This window comes from Danio rerio, chromosome 3 (genome assembly GCF_049306965.1).
Source record: "Danio rerio strain Tuebingen ecotype United States chromosome 3, GRCz12tu, whole genome shotgun sequence".
NCBI classification, from domain to species: domain Eukaryota; kingdom Metazoa; phylum Chordata; class Actinopteri; order Cypriniformes; family Danionidae; genus Danio; species Danio rerio.
Window position 1 is genome coordinate 53,947,166 of NC_133178.1, and position 21,650 is coordinate 53,968,815.

The 21,650-nt window shown below is 33.5% G+C and overlaps 1 long non-coding RNA gene across 1 annotated transcript in view; it reads left to right on the top strand.

Annotated features, from left to right (window-relative positions):
• si:dkey-54h16.1 overlaps positions 1–5,152 on the top strand; it is a 29,839-nt gene extending 24,687 nt beyond the window's left edge. The window contains exon 5 of the long non-coding RNA XR_002458067.3: positions 3,231–5,152. This is a non-coding gene — a long non-coding RNA (si:dkey-54h16.1). The remainder of the gene's footprint in view (positions 1–3,230) is intronic.
• The last annotated feature ends 16,498 nt before the right edge of the window (positions 5,153–21,650 follow it).

Below are 21,650 nucleotides of genomic sequence, written 5' to 3' on the forward strand. Positions count from 1 at the left end.
CTTTCCAGCTGGGGCTCCTTCACAGGACTTTATACTTGTAAACATTCACTCCAACAGGTTCCCGCGCCTCTCAGTCCCAAAAAATAATGGTCAGCGATATCAAGCCGAACAATCACAGAGCTTGCACTACCGACGTTGCAATGTGAAATTTTTTAAGAGGTGCGTGGAGAGGGCTATGCGACCACACGAAGCCTGCGCCAGAGCATACGCATGCGCTTGATGCAGAAGTATAAATCAACCTTAAGGGCCCACAAGGTTGGGGGGCTTCTGAGATATTATTAGGGGCCCCTCACCTCAAGTTTCACTTTTATCCGCGAAGCCCCCTACCTGCCTCTTCCCTTTCGTCCAAGACATGGCACCACCGACATCCCTACCCCCGCAAATCTTCATTTTCATTTATGATAGCCCCACCCAGGCTTTTATCTTTCAATCGCAACAGACAAGATGTGACAGACTGGAAAGTAGAGATATAGAGATACATCGATACCGATACCAGTGTTGGGTATTGTGTTGATACTTGCTTTTAAATACTCGTATCGTACATGATATCACAGACTGATAACACAGAGCAGTGTTTCACTTCATTGTATATATATATATATATATATATATATATATATATATATATATATATATATATATATATATATATATATATATATATATATATAGTTGAAGTCAGAATTATTAGTCTCCTTTTGTTTTAGTTTTTTCCTCTTTTTTTTAATATTTCCCAAATGATGTTTACCAAAGCAAGGAAATTTTCACAGTATGTCTGATAATATATATATATATATATATATATATATATATATATATATATATATATATATATATATATATATATATATATATATATATATATATATATATATATATATATAATTTTTTTATTTATTTTTTTTTCTTCTGGAGAAAGTCTCATCTGTTTTATTTTGGTTAGAATAAAAGCTTATTTTATTTTTTTAAAAAAGACTTTAAGGAAAAATAGTTTTTGCCCCTTTACGCTATATATTATTTTTTCAATAGTCTACCATACTTATACAGAAACTAAGGATTAAAATGTCACTTTATCCTGAATACTAGTGTCTTAAAAAATATTTAGTAATGAAAAAATATCTCGTAAAATAATATTGTTATTATGGCAAAGATTAAATAAATTCGTAATTAGAAATGGGTTCTTAACACTATTATGTTTAGAAATGTGTTGAAAAAAAATCTTATCTTCGTTAAATAGAAATTGGGGAAAAATTAAGGGGGGCTAATAATTCTGACTTCTGACAAAAGACAGATGCTTAAGGCATAATTTTTTGAATAATCACTTGTATATAGCAAATAGGCCTATATGACAGAGGTTTGTGATACAACGATTTACAGTGGTTTTATTAATTAAAATTTTATTGTCCATATATTTCTATCCAGACTCAGAAGCAAATATACACTGCATATATTTTTTTTCTTGTAAACATTATCTTTTTAATACCAATTTTGTTTGGTATAATTTGTATCTTAATTTTAATGTATGTTTTGTTGGTCATTTGTCTACAAAATAAACAAGAAGAACAAATAACAGGCAAAATGCTTCAAAACAAGTTTGCTATACAGCATATGCTTCAGTGCCCAAACACAAACTGGTGTGTCAAATAATAATATAAATATACTTGAAGTGATATACTCATTGTTTTCCCAGTGATGGGTTACAGCTGGAAGGGCATCCACTGCGTAAAACATATGCTGGATAAGTTGGTGGTTCATTCCGCTGTGGCAACCCCAGATTAAAAGGGACTAAGCCAAAAAAGAAAAATAATGAATGAATACATATTCATTGTTTTAGAAAAGCCTATATTCAGCTGTTTTCACTGTTAATGACAAATTCAAATTAGTTTCAGTTTTTAACCTACTTTGTAATTACCTGACCCATGGATTAATGGCAGGATTCGTGAAAATAATGAAAAACCATGCATAACAGGGTTTTTTGCTTCCACGATGTGCAATGTCAAGAAAGTGACCCTATAAGGTAACTTAAGCTGCACACACGTGTACACGTGTCAGCGCAATGATTATTTGTTAAATGTCCATGCTTGATCACTCTATCGATTTAAAGGGTTATCAACAATGTGTGTATATTTTTGGCTTGGAATAGCTTTCTGTTAATATTTTTGTGTTCATCCTTGCTGCAGGCACAAAAATAAATAAATAAATAAATAAATAAATACCTATATTCTAATAAACTGCACATTAAAACCAAATCTAAGATGTATCAAAACTCTCTTTATGGAAAAGTACACAAATGAAATCACTCATACTCGTATCGGTTTGTTAAAAGTGGTATTGGTTCATTCCTACCGGAAAAGCAAGCTTATGGGACAAGTTTTGCAAATCACTGCATTGGAAAGTTCAAGCTTAGTAATATGGACCAATAAATATCTTTTAAATTGTCTAATTATTCCAGCCCTTATTGTGACCATGGCATAACACTTCAATTATTACAAAAGCATAAAAAATTGTTGAATTTGAAGATCAATGTATTTTGCCTTTTTAGAAACAAGCAAATATCTTCTGTAGCTTCTGAAGGACAGTACTAAATGACAAAAATAATAATAATAATTTCAAAAACAACACCTCCTGCTCTTAAAAAAAAATAAATAAATATATATATATATATATATATATATATATATATATATATATATATATATATATATATATATATATATATATTTTTTTTTTTTTTTTTTTTTTTTTTTCATTTTGGACCTTCAGTGAGTGTTTTTAGCCTTCTGTAATAGTTGCACAAGAGTCCCCCGCTCGTCCACGGTGTAAAAATATGGATCTCAAAATCAAACAGTCATATTTGAAAAGGCTTGAAATAATACTCCGCATTGCTGAAAAACCAAAGCTTTTGTTTGACCTGGAGGATTTCTCTAAAGAACAACAGGACAAACAAGGGACTCGTAAAAACCCTTCACAAAACAAAAATAGCCCAGCTGTGGAAAATATTTTTTTTTGAATCAAGTGTTACACTTGATTCAGTATAAAGAATCAATGTAAACGGGTCATTTTTATAGACTGGCTTATTATTTTCTCTTGCGGACCATGAACATATTTTACGTCTAATATTTTATTCGTCAGTAGTAAAGTAAGCTGCATATAGAGTTGAATTCCACAATTGAATAGATGGGAAACTAAGATGGGAACTAACTGGCTATGTTTTTTCTTTTACTTTTCAGAGGGCTGTGTGCCATCTCTTCCAGATCTCTCATCCAGTGGTGTTCTTCTCAAATTAAGAGACAAACAAAGACGTTTACTGTGTTCCAAGCCCAAATGATCTGCAACATTTATAAGCTCCACATGACCCAATGCCAATTCAAATGCTGTCGAAAATAGCAGGCAGCACTGCGTACTTCACAGAAAATCTCACAAACACACTGTGACCAAAGATGACCATCTAAAATGGGAAATGTCAAATACTAATTGTTGTTTATATATACAAAGTAGCTGTTCAATCAGCACTGACACATATTGTTGTAAAAGAGTCTTTTTTCATGTGTTAAGTTTAGCAACATGCTAACATAGCTAGCTTATATAAGCGACATGTGCATTTTTTGGGTGTTTAAACTATAGAGTGATAGTTAACTTATTCATGAACTAGCACCTTAAATTTGTAAATACTGTGTAATATTGGGATGTGTTTCAGTAAGAGACCGTTAACATACATGTTATATATCTGATATAGAGAATTAAGGCACGGTTACAGTTTTGTTCTGCAAATTTTTACAGATGAAACAATAATGGTTTCAGTCATTTCTGCAGGAATCCGCACAATATGGAATTTTACTTCAGGGTGAAAGATTTACCAAGGATTTTGAAGCAGGTTCCAATTGATAACACCAATTTGAGCAAGAGAAAGATGTTCAGTTTGGTTTGGCTTTTGTGTGAACTGAGTGTCATGCATTCCTACAGTGGTGACAAAAGGTCTGTTTTATCTGTGAGATTCTGCTGGAATGCTGTGACCGCAGCTACACATTTTCCATTTTTGTTCAGATTATGCCTCACTCATATAGATTTTGATGAATTTGAAGAAACATTCTGAAAATCTTAAATAGTTTTAGTCTTTTAGAAAGGATCGTTGCTTTTATTTTTATCTTTTGTTCTTGGTTTACTTTTTCTTTCATAAATTGGAACCAGTAATGTCTACTTTAATTATGTATAGTTGTGACTTTGCATTTCTTTGTAGTATTTATTCCAAATAAATCTCATGTGCCAGCAAAATAATTTATAATAATCAATTGTGTTAAAATATGTGCAAAATCAAGTACTCCATGTTTTTTTTTTTTTTTTTTTTTTAATTTAATTTTTTTTTGGTGGAGGAAAAACTGTCAGCTTTTCTACTTTTATTTACAAAACATAATTAAATAAAAGTAATATTATTTTAATTTATAGAAAGCTTACCCTAAATATGAGTCTTTTTTTTTTTCAAGCTAACATATATCAAATTCATATAACAAGCTGTAATTGTTTGTTATTAGAAATTATACATATTCATGTTAATCGACAACAGTCGGTGTGTGAGATGTGAGAAGGCAAATAAATATTTACTTAATATACTTATATAATAACGCTTGTTATTACACTAATACATGCTTCAAATATAAATAACAAAAAGTTATAAATGTATTCAGATTTCTGCTTGTTCAAACTACTTATTTAAAATTTATTGAAACAACACAATACTATTTTTTATTATTTATTTTTTTATTGGGACAACTTAATTGATTTATGCACAAACCACTTAAATTAACTTGATCAATTTGTGTTGGGACCACATGAATCAACTGTGTGGAACCCTGTATTTTTACAAAATACTTCTGACACCTCAAGGTGCTTTTTTCAACACATTTGTAAATGTAATCATTTGAATAACTAATTCCTTTTGTCTTTGCCATGATGACAGTGCATATTATTTTTCTACTGAGTTTTCAAGAATCTACTTTGTAAAACCCCAAAAAAGCTGTTACAACGCCTGGGTAGTCTAGGGGAGTGGGGTTGCACACTTGACCGAGGATTTTGTTCAAATAAACACTCAAAGAAAATTGTACTCAAAGTAATGACCACATACAAGAATTGCTGTGCAAATAAAGTGATATTTTACAAGTGGTGATTAGTGAAGCAGTATGTAAGCTATTTACATTATTTACAATTCACAACCAAAACAAAACATAAATAAGAAAGACTGGCTATGGGTGGCGCTAAAGCAAAGAAACAATCAAAACCAAACAGTCTAATACTAATATCAAATCCCCGCTAATCTAGGCTAATAAACAATAATGTGAAAAAGTAAATCTTAAACGTCCAAGACGTCTTACCTAAACTACACTAACTATCCACTTAACCAAAAATACACTAGTTGGCGCTCACCCCCTTCCCTAGTGTATCTCTAGACAGTTGAACTCCTATGTGTTGAAATGTATGTCACGTGACCTACTTACCTACCAGTCTTTCTACCAAACCTCTGTAGGGAAACATAGGGAAAGATAGATGATGGTTGCCTGAGCAACTAAAATTTTGTCAAAATCAGGGTTACTTCTTCACCACAACGGACAGGTACATCGACCACATTACTGCTGCCGCTGCACCAATCCACCTGTCAATCTCACATTCCATCCTTCCCTCACTAATGAACAAAACCCTGAGATACTTAAACTCCTCCACCTGGGGTGAGGACTTTCCCAGACATTTTATTAAATTGAAAAACTATGGTTGGACGCATTTTGGCACAAAAAGCCCATCTCTGTTGATTTACAGAGCACGTGATGTGTGAGTGTTGACGGTTCTTGCACACACAGAACCAGCAGTAGGAAACGTGCAGAGCGAGAGAAGATTTTCCACTGGTTAATTGATCGCGATTGTTTGACTTTCTTGTGCTGATAAAAAAAACGTTTAAAAGCATGATAACGATAGTATTATTCATGTGTCACTACCAATTGGGTGGCCATAAACATACCTGGGTGGCCCACCCAAGAGAAGTCTATGTATGGGAAGCACTGATACTTATATTAGTGGTGGGCCGTTATAGGCTAAACATTAATCTATTCTCATAGTTGGTTTGGGTGCTGGGTATATTCCACGCAAGCTATGATGACTTTCACCTTGATATTTTAATGAGGATGTATGCCTGACCGGTGAGCCATGTGACAAAAAAGTGCCCTTCTGAATCAAATCAGAAAGATGCCCTTCTGGATCTTTCACTTACTTCGAAGACACTACTGACTACATTTACATGGACATTTGTAGTCTAGTTATTTGCCTTAATTGACGATAATATAAATAAGATGTTTACGTGAAATGCTTCCATGTAAGAGTTTCCTGTAATTTTGGGTCACATTCACTCATGAACATTTCATTCATACCCCCATGTTAAACTAGGGTATTAGACTCAAATAAGGAGTAAGGCCTGGTGAGATGGTTATGGAATTTAATAATGCATGCCAAATGGAAAGAAAAAAAAAATCTGCATTTCATGATGTGTGTGTATGTGCGGTCCTTTACTGACAGCTGCATGTGTGGCTCTTGTCAGAAAATATGTCGAAAAGTCTTGCATGACGGTAATAATTTGATTGCAGTGTTTAAATCAATAATGCCACTAATAAATGCATACTCCACATATTAATTCCATTTTTGTTTAGTTCAGTTATGACTTTAGTCAGATTAATGCAGAGGTCGGACTGCAAGATTTTAGCCCTGATTTTGAATCACCGACAAGTTTTGAGAAATAACTGACAAATGCCTAAAATCACAGGCAAATTGGTGCTCGTTCACGTGAGCAACAATCACACACACAGTGTGAAATATCAAAGACATAATCTAAGAGAATCACAGATGAGTCGCCGACACACATAAGATATTTGGAGTACTAAATATCTGGAGCTGACACTGATTTAAATCCCGTGTGCAATGAGTTTTGATTGAAAATAACATCTGCGATCAGCTACAGCCAATGGGAGCATAGCATTCACTCGTACGGGTACCTGCAGGCCAGCAGGAGGTTGAGGGAGAAGTTAAAAGTGCTCATTTTCAGTTTATTTGGACCCAAGAAATGGAGGAAAAACTACTGTAAATATGGCAGGAGCGCTTTGTCTGTTTGACGTGTCATCTGATCAATATCACAATCATGTAGAATAGTAAAAAAAAAAAAAAAGAGCTGAGGACAGATTGTTATTGCTCTTCAAAGGTCAAGTGAGCAACACACATTTCTAACGTTAACTTAAAGTCTTCTTTTTCCATTATGTAGTCAATAAAGAAAGATACATTTTATGACTGTGTTGTTTCCATGACTTTTTCCGTGTTTGTTTGGTTGTAAAACGCAGTTTGGACAAAGTTGTCTGTGATTCTTCCTATTTTAAAGTCATGCAGTGTGAACTCTCCTGATGTTGATCCTGTCACGGGCAAAGAAGAGGTGAACTCAAATGCAGAGGAAACAAAGTCTTTATTCAAGTAGAGGGTCTCAGGAAAAGCAACGAAACAAAGGTATCCCAGTTGGGTAAACGCTGGGGAAGCATCAAAGAAAAAACTCCACAGTAACGGGACCCTCGCTCAGAATGCTTCACACAGACACATAAGTGACAACATACTGACAAACATGAAGGGAAATTACGTGCTATAAATGGGGAAAAAGGGAATGAGAAACAGGTGGAAAGAATTAGCCGAAATGACTGGTGTTCCTGTGACTGCAAATAAAAGCAGGTGAGAAAGGTGATCTGTAACACTAAATAGAGGAAGGTAGCAAGAACGCAAGGTACGGTGACAGATCCATCCTGTGTAACACTTTATAATAACTACACACTATAAACCATTTATTAAGCATTAGAAAATAGTGAATTCATTATCTGTTAAGCATTAACTCTACATTAATAAACATTAGTAAACAGTTTATAACTAAAGCTACAAACGCTCTATTCTTGACTTAGAACCACATTTGTAATGTACTTAATAATTGTACTTTCATACTTTGTGAATTATTTATTTTTCATTACTTAATTTAGTATTTCATTTTTCACAAGCCAGTTATTTAAGCATAGTTGGTTGTTTTTTAGGATAATTCATAATGAGTTATTAAATGATTTATAATGTCACTGACTCGGCCCCAGTCATTTCCCTCGCTGGCCAGCAGAGGTCACCATCACCGGACCTCTAACCATTACGTCATGCTCATACACTGATTGATACACACACCTGCAGCACACTTATGATCCATGCAAAACACTTATAAGCAGCTCACACACTCAGTCCTGTGCGAAGTCTTGTTCTACCCTGTCTGACATTACTGAGCCTTATCTCCTTACCTGATCTCCCGTGTATTACCTGGACTGTATATCGACCTTGCCTTGTCTGCCGCCTACCTCGAACCTTGCTTATACCCCTTGACTTTGATCCACGCCGCCTGCCCTGAACCCAGCCTTATATCTAGCCTCTGAACCACGCCGCCTGCCTCTGACTCATGCCTGCTATCACACTCCTTGACAGCCAGCCGCCTGCCCATAGACCCATACTAACTACGTTTGATGTGAGTTCACACACAAGTGCATATTGTGTGATTGTGATTAAACTGTGTTTAATAAATATAGTGCAAATGAATTCCTCCATGTCAGACTCCTCGTTACATATAAACTGTTCAAATTAACATTTATAAATCTTATCATACAGGCATATAGTAATAGTTAATTTGTATGTTAACAAAGGCTTAATAACTCAACTTCATCCAGTTGTGTGACCTATTCTAAAGTGAGGACTGTTTATGCATTATAAATCTCTTATAAATGACAATTTAAGGCTCAGTTCTATTCAAACTGGAAAAATAAATAAATAAAATAAATAAAAGACTTTATTCTTTCCAATTCATTTGAAGATACACAAATGAAACTGTACTTCAATTGAAAAAAAAAAATCTTTTCAACCTATTCTAAAATACAATTGCTGTACAGTTTCAACATTGCATCTTATTATATTGCTAAATATTAGTTTGTTGTTGTTTTATACAATTTTATGTCGTATTTTGACACTCCTGTCATTCAGCAATGTTTTAACTTTACAGTAATTTTACTTTTTAGATAAGATTGCAAAGATTATTGTTTATTTGAAATTGAGCATTTAATCATCATTTATAAGGAATTTATAAAGTATAAATAGTCCTCACTTTAGATTAGGTCACAAAACAGCATGCAGTTGAGTTAATAAAGCATTTGTTATTAACAAATAAAATTAAAATTAAATAAAATTAAAGCATTTGGTAACCATTAATATATGCCTGAACAATAAGAAGTATAAACATTGATTTTAATACTTCATAATAAATCATTTACTAATTCATTCTGAATGATCTTAAAAACCACCAACTATTCTTAAATACAAATGGTTTGTAAATAATGCAATACTTCATTTAGTTATGAAAAAACAAATCATTAACAAAGTATAAAAATACCATTATTAAGCACAGTATAAATGTGGTTCTGTCAAGAATCGAGCATTTATAGCTGGAGTTTATTAATGTCGAGTTAATGCTTAATAGATAATGAATTCACCATATGCTAATGCTTAATAAATGGTTCATAGTGTGTAGTTATTATAAAGAGAATTAATTGAATTTCAAGAAATTAAAAGCTGCTTTTATTCTAGCCGAAAATATATTATCAAACATACTGTAAAAATGTTCTTCCCTCTGTTAAACATAATTTGGGAAATATTTAAAAGAATCTAAAGGGAGCTAATAATTCTGACGTCAACTGTGTGTGTGTGTGTGTGTGTATATATATATATATATATATATATGTATATGAGCAATATCACACGAGTAGCAGTGCGATATGGCTGTATATCGGCACTGGTGGGAGGCGTGCGTTGGCACAAGGCCGCAGTGCCGATATACAGCCATATCGCACTGCTACGAGTGTAATATTGCGTTTATACAACAGTTTGACGGCATATTCATGTATATAAAAACAAAATCAAACATAGAGAGTCTCAAAAACCCTTTTGTATGAGGAACTACTTTTTTTCTGCGTTGGATTCAAATCATAAGCTGACAGTTAAACAGCTAAGAAAGCATCTTTTAAACTTTAGATCTGTAATGTCTGCTTTTTGCTGGCTGTATGTGGGCGAAGTAATACACAAAGGGTGAAAAGGCTGTACGGGTGCTGATATTAATTAAATATATCACGGCTATCAGCCAATCAGATTCGAGAATTCGAGATTCGACGTGTGCTCAACATGCAAGAAATGTGGATAAGACCAAGGAAGCACTTTTTGAAGGCAAGATTCAGTATTAAACAATAAATGTCGCATCACAGGTTATCCAGAGTTTCATGCAATTTCAGGTGTTTCATTTTTAACTTTCGACTTCTGTTGTAAGTTGATACCGCATGGCGCACAGAAAGAAAATCCTCCGCATTTCGTGACTCAGTGTTCCTTTAAGGTAATAAAATTGCTGCTTACACGATAGACTTTTAATAAGAGTATTATCTTAATCATATTAAAATCAGGTATTGGTGTCTTATGTAAATGTACTCAGAAAGTCTCTGGTGAAGTCGCGAGCTGTCAAAGACAGGGCATTACTCTGCCTTTTAGCATGAGCCCTCCAAGTTTAGCGTGTTTTCTCATTAAACGCAACGAAAGTGTGTGCTTTGCGTTGTTGTGTTAGAATTATTGTGAAATACAGTAATACTTTAAGACGCTTAGTTTAAGCAAATTTGATGAACACGATCATGCGTGTTGAATCTGAAGGGAGTCGCTCCAGCTTGTGTCTGTGTGTGTGTCTGTGTGTGTCTGTGTCAGGCCTGTTCTCAACTCACAGCAATAAAACTTTACAATGAGTGCAACTGTTTGTATTCAATAGCTTATTATTATAATTTTCCATTTTCCATATCTGTAATGCCTGTATTTTGGCATTTTTTGCAGTCCACTTAGAATCCAACATGGAAATCAATGTTTTTTTTTTTTTTTTTATTGGCATTAATTGTTTTGAAATTCAAATGGCATTAACATGCCTGTGTTTTAATTTCTTTAATAAAAATGGCTGTCAAGCCAGGATCTTAATGGTTTATTGTGTGTTTGTTGTTTACATGAAGAAATCTGTGTTACAAGTTAAACAAAAGTTCTAATAACAATTATATTTTGAATTTAAATAGTTTTTGTCTTGCCTTTACATTAATTTTACATTTTAATAGCCAAAATTAAACGTTTCACTATTTTAATTGCGATTAATCGCCATTAATCACGATTGTTTTTAAAAGGTGTGATTAATTAGTTAATTATTTTAATTGATTGACAGCACTAATATAAATAAATATAAAATTGTTACAATATTTTTTTTCCCAAAACTTTTATTACTCATATTACAATCTGCTAATGAAAGACACTGACAGTGACAGCCAATCGGAAAACATAAAACAATTCAACCCTTTAAAGCCACAGATGACCAAGTATTTCAAAATGAAACCAGGATCCTTAGAACTAGTTTGGCCGCTAATATATTTATTGCTATGGTTACCTTAACAGTTCTTCTTTATGGTGTAAATGGGCAATTAGTCAGTTCATTTGTGCCAAATTAAACCTGTGAGTGTGTAAATAATCATCATCTCCACTGTGGACATACATCCATCTGTCTTACAACAAATAAATGCAAATAAAGATCAAGTGTACTAAATACACCAGTTTAATATTGGACCTTCTGGCTTAAAATAAATGAACTCCATACTCAGCTATTTAAATCAATAAAGATATTCTCATCTGTCATATTCAAATGAAGATGAAGTAACGAGTCTTTTATTTTTAAAAGAGCATAATGCCATTTGCAGCATTATCAGATCATAACTTGTCTCTGAGGGGAAAAATGTGTTTTTGATATATGATTTTTTTTTTAATCATTAAGAGAGAATAATTTATGATGGGCATTTGGGATTAAGGCGACATAGCTGCAGCACTAAAAAAAATCTCCTAATTATACCCTGAATATCTGGTGTGTCATGAATCAAAGGTCAAGCATTTCTCTGGGGCTCATAATTATTCAGGTTTCTGCATTCATTCGCTGGCCTATTTTTCAGAGCACCAGAAACAACACAAGCTGTAATCAGACGGAGAGAATCAACTACGACATTTTCAACTCTCAAATATAAATCTAGATTTATAATCCATCAGATTAATGAAAGTAAACTGAAATCATTATCGAAGCACGTATGCAGATATTTGGTGAATAATAGAATGAGTCAGACTTGCAGAATATGAAAGAGATTAGCAAAAATGACAGATGGGTTTATATGCTGAACAAAGGGATGCAGATCTGTTGTAGCACAATGGCTGTGGTCATGATGAAACATAGAGGTGATTAAATTAACACTCGCCAAAAGCCAAATGAGAGTAAAAAATGGGTGCTGATGGGTGTATGACACTGTGTTAGTCACTAGTTAGCTGGTAACTTTCTAATAAATTTACTTGAACGCTGCATTCGTAAGACTGACATGAATCCTTTATAATCATGACATAACACATCATGAATATGAGTGAGATTTTATGCATGCTTGTGATACCAGTCATTAGCCCCTTCCACACATACAGAAACATCCATTTTCCAGAAAGGGATCATTTGTGAACAAGCCCTTTTTGAAAATACTGGTAAATTTTCCAGAAAGAGAAGTTGTAACATTACTGGTAATTTCCCAGATTGTTGCTCTGTGTGAATAGAGAAAGAAAAATTGCCTTAAAGAGCACATTCATGTTTAGAACGCGGTGACATAAGAAATATTCTCCTGCCAATCATACATGTTAACATATGCCCTGTTTATGAAAGTAAACACCTTTAAACCCTTCTCCAGACACATTTAGTTTCTGCCTGTTTTTCAGATAACATGTCTATGTTCCTTCTAAGTGTCAACTGTGGATAAAATGATCAACAAAATGCTAATGATAAAGTGCTGTGAGTTTACCAGCAAGCTCTGCTTCAGCTGCGTGTCGCATGTGCACGTGAAGAAGTGCTTCTGTGAGTTTAATTTGAGTAGCCTACAACACTGGTAGACTACTGCACCTTTAACAAAGACATCTCAAACTAGAGGTCTGCGCGGGACAGATTTTTTTACTCCTGCTCCCACCAGGTTTTTTCCGCATCTGACCGCTACCACTGTATATTCTGTCATTGTTCACTCACTTATAATAATTTTTACCCGACCTGACCATTCCCGCTAAATTTAGATCTGGTTTAAATTTTTTTTTTTTTTTTTTTTAAATCGGGTACTAATAAAAGAGAGAGATAAGTTGTAGATGAGTGCTGCAGACATCTGCTGACTTGCATTGCCGATATGTGTATGTTATTTATTTGTGCTATTTGTGCTTTGTTTTTGTGTTTTTTTTTTCCTCTCTCTCTCTTGCACTGTTCTCCCTTATCTGCTTTCCTTATTCACAGGTTCCGTTCATTGGTCTATTCAGCTGTCAGTCATTTCTTCACCGGTTACGTCATTCTTACGTCACATCCAATAAGCAAAGACCACCCATCATAAAAGCGAACGCCAGACCACTCACCAGCCCCTTCTCTTCCCTTTTCTTTTTCTGCTTGTTTGTGTTTATTGCATTGTGTTTAGAAAGAACCCTATCTAACTGTGTATTTTGTTGTTACCCATTTCTGTGTTCACGTAATCCATTCGTTATTCATATCCAGTTTCTTAGTTTACTTTGTTTACGAGGCTTGGATGAAGCGAACAGGTAAGAAGGTCACGTGACATACCTTTTGCAACACTTAGGACTACTCTTCTGTATAGTGCATTAGGTTAGGGTCGAGCCCCACCCCTTCTACTTTTTTGTATAGATAGAGTAGACAGTCAGGACTCGGAAGACTCTTTGCGTGTTAATTATTTTGTTTTTACATAGTCAGCTAACTGCTTATGGGGCGTTAGATTTAGTTTGGGTAGAAATGATAGAAATCTATGTTTAGAATTCTAAAATGTATGCCGCTGCGTGGCCGAGTAGTGCATTCGGTGTGTAACCCCTTTGACTGCTAAAGGATAAAACTGAAGTATTATCACATCGCGCAAAGGTTTTTTTTTTTTTCGTCTATGACGCATGAAAAAGACTCCTATAAATCAAAATTGCCTGATGTAGGTTTCCTAACAGTAAACTGATAATTTTGCAAGCTGATTGTCATTCAAGCATTCAGTTTACTCTGTCATGCCAAAGCCTGCTCTGAGGACCGTTATGCAGATGATGCGGGACAGACTGTGTGAATAAAATGCACTTGCAGAAAGTAGGGATGTCCCAACCTTTTTGATTTTTGAGTATCTACCGATACCGAAACCCAATCTTATACTTTTATACTACAATATACAAAAAGAATATAGAAGAGTGAAGAAACTGATTCAGGATATTCCTTATTTTTAATCTAATTCACCTTATTTTAACATCCAACATCTCTGTTAACAAACAGAGCACTTTTGGAAGGCAACTTGAATATTCAAGTAATACATAACATAAATTCTACACTTTTGGACTTTAGTGCAACAGTAAATATAAAAGAAATCTAATATAAAAACAAATAGCACCTTAACTTAAAACACACGGCAGGCATATAAACAAAAAATAAATAAAAGTGCCACAGTGTTTGCAAAGCCAGTAATGTGCTTTTAGGAACTATAGATGCATAACTATATGCGTTAAAAATAATGAGACTATACAGTTTAAGTTGTAATTATTAGCCCCCTTTGATTTATATATTTCCCTAATGATGTTTAACAGAGATAATTAACAGATTTTTTTCACAGTATGTCAGATAATATATATTTTTTTATTCTAGAAAAATTCTTTGTATTTTTACTTAGGCTAGAAAAAAATCAGTTATTAATTTTGTAAACACCATTTTAAGGACAAAATTATTACCCCTTTTAAGCTATTTTTTTCCGATAGTCTACAGAACAAACAATCATTATACAATATTTGCCTAATTACCCTAACCTGCCTAGTTAAACTAATTAACCTAGTTAAGCCTTTAAATGTCACTTTTAGCTGTTTATAAGTGTCTTGAAAAATATCTAGTCAAATATAATTTACTGTCATCATGGCAACGATAAAATACATCAGTTATTAGAAATGAGTTATTAAAACTATTATGTTTAGAAATGTGTCGAAACAATCTACTTTCGGTTTAACAGAAACTGAGGAAAAAAATACACAGGGGGTCTAATAATTCAGGGGGGCTAATAATTCTGACTTTAACTGTATATATCTTCTGATCGAGAGGTAATGACTTGGTCTGAAACTTCATGATCGGGCCCAATTTCCAATCAAGTGATCAGATCTGAACATCCCTAACAGAAAGCACTGATCATGCATTTATTATGTGTAACAGTCGTGAGTATTGGCTGTACAGGTGCTCAATAAGACTGAGAAAATCACAGATATGCTGTTCTGAAATAACGTCTGGCTTGGAAGCACTTTATTTTTAGACCGCCCGCTCCCGTTTAATTTACAACCGCTACTCCATTTTATTTGGAAATGTATTCCTGCGCCACAAGAAAGCTGGTTGGGTCTGACCAGATTTGCTGACTTCAATCTCAAACAATGTCAGCTTAGCACTTAAAATAACTGAGCAAATGACACTTAATGACAGTTGTCATAAGCATGCATAAAATTGAATTATTATTCATCATGTATTTGTATTTGTACATGTATATATAACATGTATATTGCTGCTAATAATAATAATACAAATAATAATAATAATAATAATAATTATTATTATTATTATTATTATTATTATATGATTTACATTTTAGCTGTCTAAGTTGTATGATATGAAAGAACTTATAATAACATTTCTTACAGTAGGTGTGCCATACAGTATACTGTATGTATACTGTCCACTTTTTAATTATGTAAAAAAAAAAAACAAACACATAAACATGATATGTCTTCATGAAATTATTTCATAGTTCATAATGCAACTTCCTTGTAAAGTGATTTTGACTCATAGCTTTATGCACTTGAGATGGTGTAAGAGAAGTAAAACTGATGATGAATGAATATTTCATTGTTTGGATGTGTTATGATATGAGCTGTTCACCTTCGCTCTCTGTGTATATGTGTGTGTGATCTGTGATTCTCTGTGTCCAGAAGAATCTTCCATCATGAGCTGTCAATCACTGCATTCATTCCCAATCACACAGCACTGGCCAATACTTTCTGCTTTCTGGAAGAGTGCGCACACACACACACACACACACACACACACACACACACACACACACACACACACACACACACACACACACACACACACACACACACACACACACAGAAGATCAATGAATTTCAACTACTAATTTATTATTACTCAGTTCCACAGCCGGTGGTGGGTATTATCGACTTCAGCATAGAGTCTCGGTAGATCAGTGCATATGGATGTGGTGTGATTAGACTGGGATGTTGCTCTTCTAGATAGTGGAATGTTCATGAAGACCTGGTTGACTGGTCAAGCAGCCCACCTTGAGCAACATCACCTGTACAAAATGTTGCAGAAGTTTAATAATACAAGTTAAAGCAGAGCACATTTGTGAATGCACCATTGTGTCACAGAAAGCTTGTGTCATAACCAGGCTTGGGGTAGATTGAAGGGGCTCTGAACTGAATATAAATTTTGAATATAAGTTTTGCATCTTAAATGAATATTTCACTAGGGATGTCCTGATCAGCTTCATTTGACTTTGAGTATCTACTGACCCAATCCGATACTTTAAAATCTATAAAAAAGATTTAAAAAAAGCGAAGAAACACATTCAGGATGCTCCTTATTTTTTATTTAATTCACCTTATTTTAACATTCAACAACTCTGATAACAAACAGAGCACTACTGTGTTAGTTTGAACAATCAAGTAATAAATAACATCATATCTTCCCTTTTGAGCTTTAGTGCAACAGTAAATATATAAAAAATATATATATAAAATATAAAATATATAAAAAAAAAAAAATAAAAAAAACTTAAAATACCCGACAGGCATCACTGCAAAAAATGCTTTTCTTACTTACATTTTTTGTCTAGTTTTGAGTCCAAATATCTCACAATTTTTAAATTAAGAAGAATTTTCAAGACAAGCAAAACATATAGCCTTGTTTTCAGCAATAATATGCCAAAATGAAGTGAGTTCTTTCTAAAACAAGCTAAAAAATCTGCCAATGGGGTAAGCAAAATAATCTTGTTTTTCCTTTTGACATAGGATTATTTTGCTTACCCCATTGGCAGATTATTTTGCTTCTTTTAAGTAAAAGCTTACTTCTTTAAAGCGGAGTATTGGTGTACATGTAAATGTACTTTAGTGAAAGTGGCAGATGAAGTCGCAAGCTGTCAAAGACAGCCCTGTTCTCTGCCTCTGAGCTACTTCCATGACCCTCCTACATGTAATTTTTGTAAAGCATTTGCTTCACATTGCTGTGTCAGAATCCTTGCGCATAAAATAAAGCCATACTTTAGAACACTTAGTTTAAGCAAATTTGATGAACGCAATCGTGGGTGTTGATGAGTCTAAAGAGATCCCTTACTTACCGTAGATTTCAGCTTTCTAGCAACTTTGGCAGGTTGGAAATAATTTTTACATTGTAGTTTTCTCAAAGCAGGGTTTGACTCGACAATGAGGATGGCCCAATATGCATGCAAATGTGATCTTAGAATCGAGAAACAGCACGACTGAAAACAACTGTTCGCGTGAGATAAAGCAGGTGAATAACGTATGAGAGGATGATTACTCGCACGCACAGGTGATGTGATGCGGGCGACTTTAAAGCGCGCACGCTCCCGTTTACTTGTGCTTCTTTCTGTTCACTTGCGTTCGGTTCTCTTTGAAAAAGACTAGACAAAAAACGATGCTCGTGTACCCACAGTCCTGCTGCTTTTATGAGCTCAATATTGAAAAATATATATATATTTGTAAGCAACAGCAGCAGTCACTGCTTTCGTTTTAATTATTCTCAGGCACGTGATCATCCTTTCACTATCACTCGTGGTTTTTTACCTGCTTTCTTTTGCTTACAGTTATTTTTGTTAATATAGTTTAATTATCATCCTTTACAATAACATTTCTTTAATATGAGATTAACCAACCATTTGTGTGTAGTAACTGCCGATCTGGGACAACACAACATCTATATAAAGTCATATCAAAGTCACATTTATTTATATAAAATATATTTTCTAAACAACAAAACTGTGGCTAGTGATCAAAAAAGTTGTATATATATATATATATATATATATATATATATATATATATATATATATATATATATATATATATATATATATATATATATATATATATATATGAAGTCAGAATTATTAGCCCCCCTGAATTATTAGACCGCTTGATTATTTTTTCCCCGACTAACGGAGAGAAGATTTTTTCAACACATTTGTAAACATAATAGTTTTAATAACTCATTTCTAATAACTGATTTATTTTATGTTTGCCATGATAACAGTAAATAATACTTGAGTAGATATTTTTAAGACACTTTTATTCAGCTTAAATTGACATTTAAAGGCTTAACTAGGTTAATTAGGTTAACTAGGCAGGTTAGGTTAATTAGGCAAGTTATTGTATAACGATGGTTTGTTCTGTAGATTGTCAAGAAAAAAAATATAGCTAAAAAACGGCTAATAGTTTGTCCATAAAATGGTATTTAATAAAAATTTAAAACTGCTTTTATTCTAGCCTAAAAAAACAAATAAGACTTGAAAAAATATTTTTAGACATACTGTGAAAATTTCTCTGCTCTGTTAAACATAATTTGGGAAATATTTAAAAATGAAGAAAAAAAATTCAAAGGGGGCTAATAATTCTGACTACAAGTATATATATATATATATATATATATATATATATATATATATATATATATATATATATATATATATATATATATATATATATATATATATATATTTCACCTAAGAATGAAGATGTACAGTGTAAAAGCATACCTGTTAATTAACAACTTTCACAATGCAATTCAGAAGCATAAATTAATAGGTAAAAATAAAAATATAAATCACAAAATACGGAAAAATTACATATTTTTTTATTACAGTGACTCACTATTTACACACCCTAAAACTTTGGTTTCTTTATGAGTTTCTACATTATGTTGAACACTGATGATATTTTGAGAACATTTAACCACTGACTTCCATATCCTAGGAAAGACAAAATACTATTAAAAGGGTGGTCCACTACGATATCATAATTTAACCTTTAGTTCATGTGTAGCTGTGTGAACATAAACAACACCTCTGAATGTAATACGCTCAAAGTTCAATGGAAAGGAAGACATTGTATTTATAAAGGTAGCTTACAAAGCAAAGCCTACAGCAAACAAAGTTTGGGGACTACAAAAAATACATCTGGGTTAGTGAAATCACAAACGATTCAGGTTACGTGCATTCAACACGCGAAGCGAAAGGGCATGGGTAGAGGCGCTGTAATGTTATAGAGGCGAAAGCTAAAATGCCGTCCAAACGCTGCTATTTCCACAGAGCTTCTGTTTCTGTATTTGGGCTTTCAAAGCACGCAACACAAAGAGAGAAGTGCTTACAATTTAATTTTATTTATGTTCCAGAGAATTAGAAAATAATTATATAGGTAGCATTTGACATAGAAGAACTTCCAGAATCTTTCCCAGTTCAGTGCTGGATTCGGCTAAAAATCCCTCAAAAAAGGAGCAGCTCCAACTATAATAGAAGAAGCTGTGAATTGTGAGCCAAAACCTGTAAGTATTTTTATTTGTTAAAATGTATCTATTACATAAACAATGGAATATATGTGAAAGACACTTGTCAGATTTTATTTTAGAGAGCAGGTTTGAGAATTAGCTGAGTCCCCTTCACATCTGATTCAGGCTCAAACTGATACGGCTAACAGCGACTGACAGAATTTACGCAACAGAAGCAAAGCGTGTGCTATTATATGCATGATGCTTTTCCTAGTGTACTCAGTTAAGGTTTTTGTACACTGAAGTCAGAAATTTCATTATATTTCTATCCAAAAATATTCATATCAAAAAATGTCAGGAAAATTCCTTGCATATTGTTCAAATGTCCAATGCGTATTAATCTATCAGTTTAGAACTTTTTTTTTTTTTTTTTTTAGAGTCAATTCAGCAGTGATGCTTTGTTCACCTCTCATCTTCAAAGTAGAAAAAGAAAGATGAATAGGCCACATATTGTGTTCATTCGATTTGAAGCTCCTTCACCAAACCAACCAATCACAGAGCTTGCGCTACTTGTCATTGAGACATTCTTCTTAAGTAAATAATACAATTGTCTTATTAATTACTCGCCTATCATGTCATTTCAAACATTTGACCGTTTCATTCATCTTTAGAACAAAAATTAAGATATTTTAGATATTTTCCAGTCTCATTCTCTTCCATTAAACTTTAAACATCAAAACTGGCTTGTTATGCTGTTTGATGTTGAAAACTGACATTTTCTTATTTTAATATTCTTCCTTTTATGTATAGTTGTAAATACACTTGTTTGTAGAGCAAGTAGTTTGAGAATTTTCTGTCTATTTCTAGTCAAATCTTCCATAGGCAAATGAATCAAAAGTTCAAAAACAAGCGCACTTCATCATTGAAGCTCAATAATGTAATGGTCACAAGATCTTCAAAGTCCAGAAAAAATATTTCATGTGACATTAGTGGTTCTACTGTAATTGTAAGCCATAAAAAAACTTGGCCAGCAAAAATAAAAAAAATAAAAAACGTTAAATATGACATCGTTCCCTATTTTCTTTCTCTCACATCAGGTAAGGTTATGCGTTTACTATGGGAAGTACAACATACAGTGTTGTCAACTATTAGTGATGAAAAGTAGATAAGTTCTGCCCTAAAATTAGCTAAATGTTGCTAGACAAGACATGCATAAATTAATTGAATAAACTAAAATGGCCATAGTGTATGTGTGTATGGATGTTTCCCTATACTGGATTGAAGCTAGAAGGGTATCAGCTTGTTTCAGACCAGCGCAAGTATCACTTTTTTCAATGTCTAAATAGCACATGCATTGCATTAAGAAATTGTTTTCAAAAAATCTTAGCTCTTAATATACTAAAATATGAAATAAAATATGGAATTTGTGTCTAGGAGTGGAGTTTGTTAAAAAAAAAAAAATCCACAAGTCTCCCAAATCCACAGTCATATAAAAAAGGCAGAAACCACAGGCTCATTCAGTAGATGGTCTGCTCTCTTTAACCCTGTGCACGATAAGATCAGTTTCCTCATTAGTAAAGTGTTCGGTTTTTCTGCTACAAGTCTGCCATGTAAATAGCAAATGTGCCATGGCATGACCACAAGTGGCTACTAAGGGGAATGGAAGATGAGACAAGATTGGTTTAATGCACAGTATGCCCAAGACACACTCATAACTCATGGAGTTAAACCATGTGCAAGGCATGACGACCTTTTTACCCCTTTTTAAAATAGCTAATGTTGATTTGGCAATCCAGACTCATTCTGAAAATGTACGCCTATAAAAATTTCTAGAGAGTGTCAACGAGGAGACTGACACGGAGGGATCCATTATGCAGTATTTATTAATCACAACTTCACTCAAACACACAATATG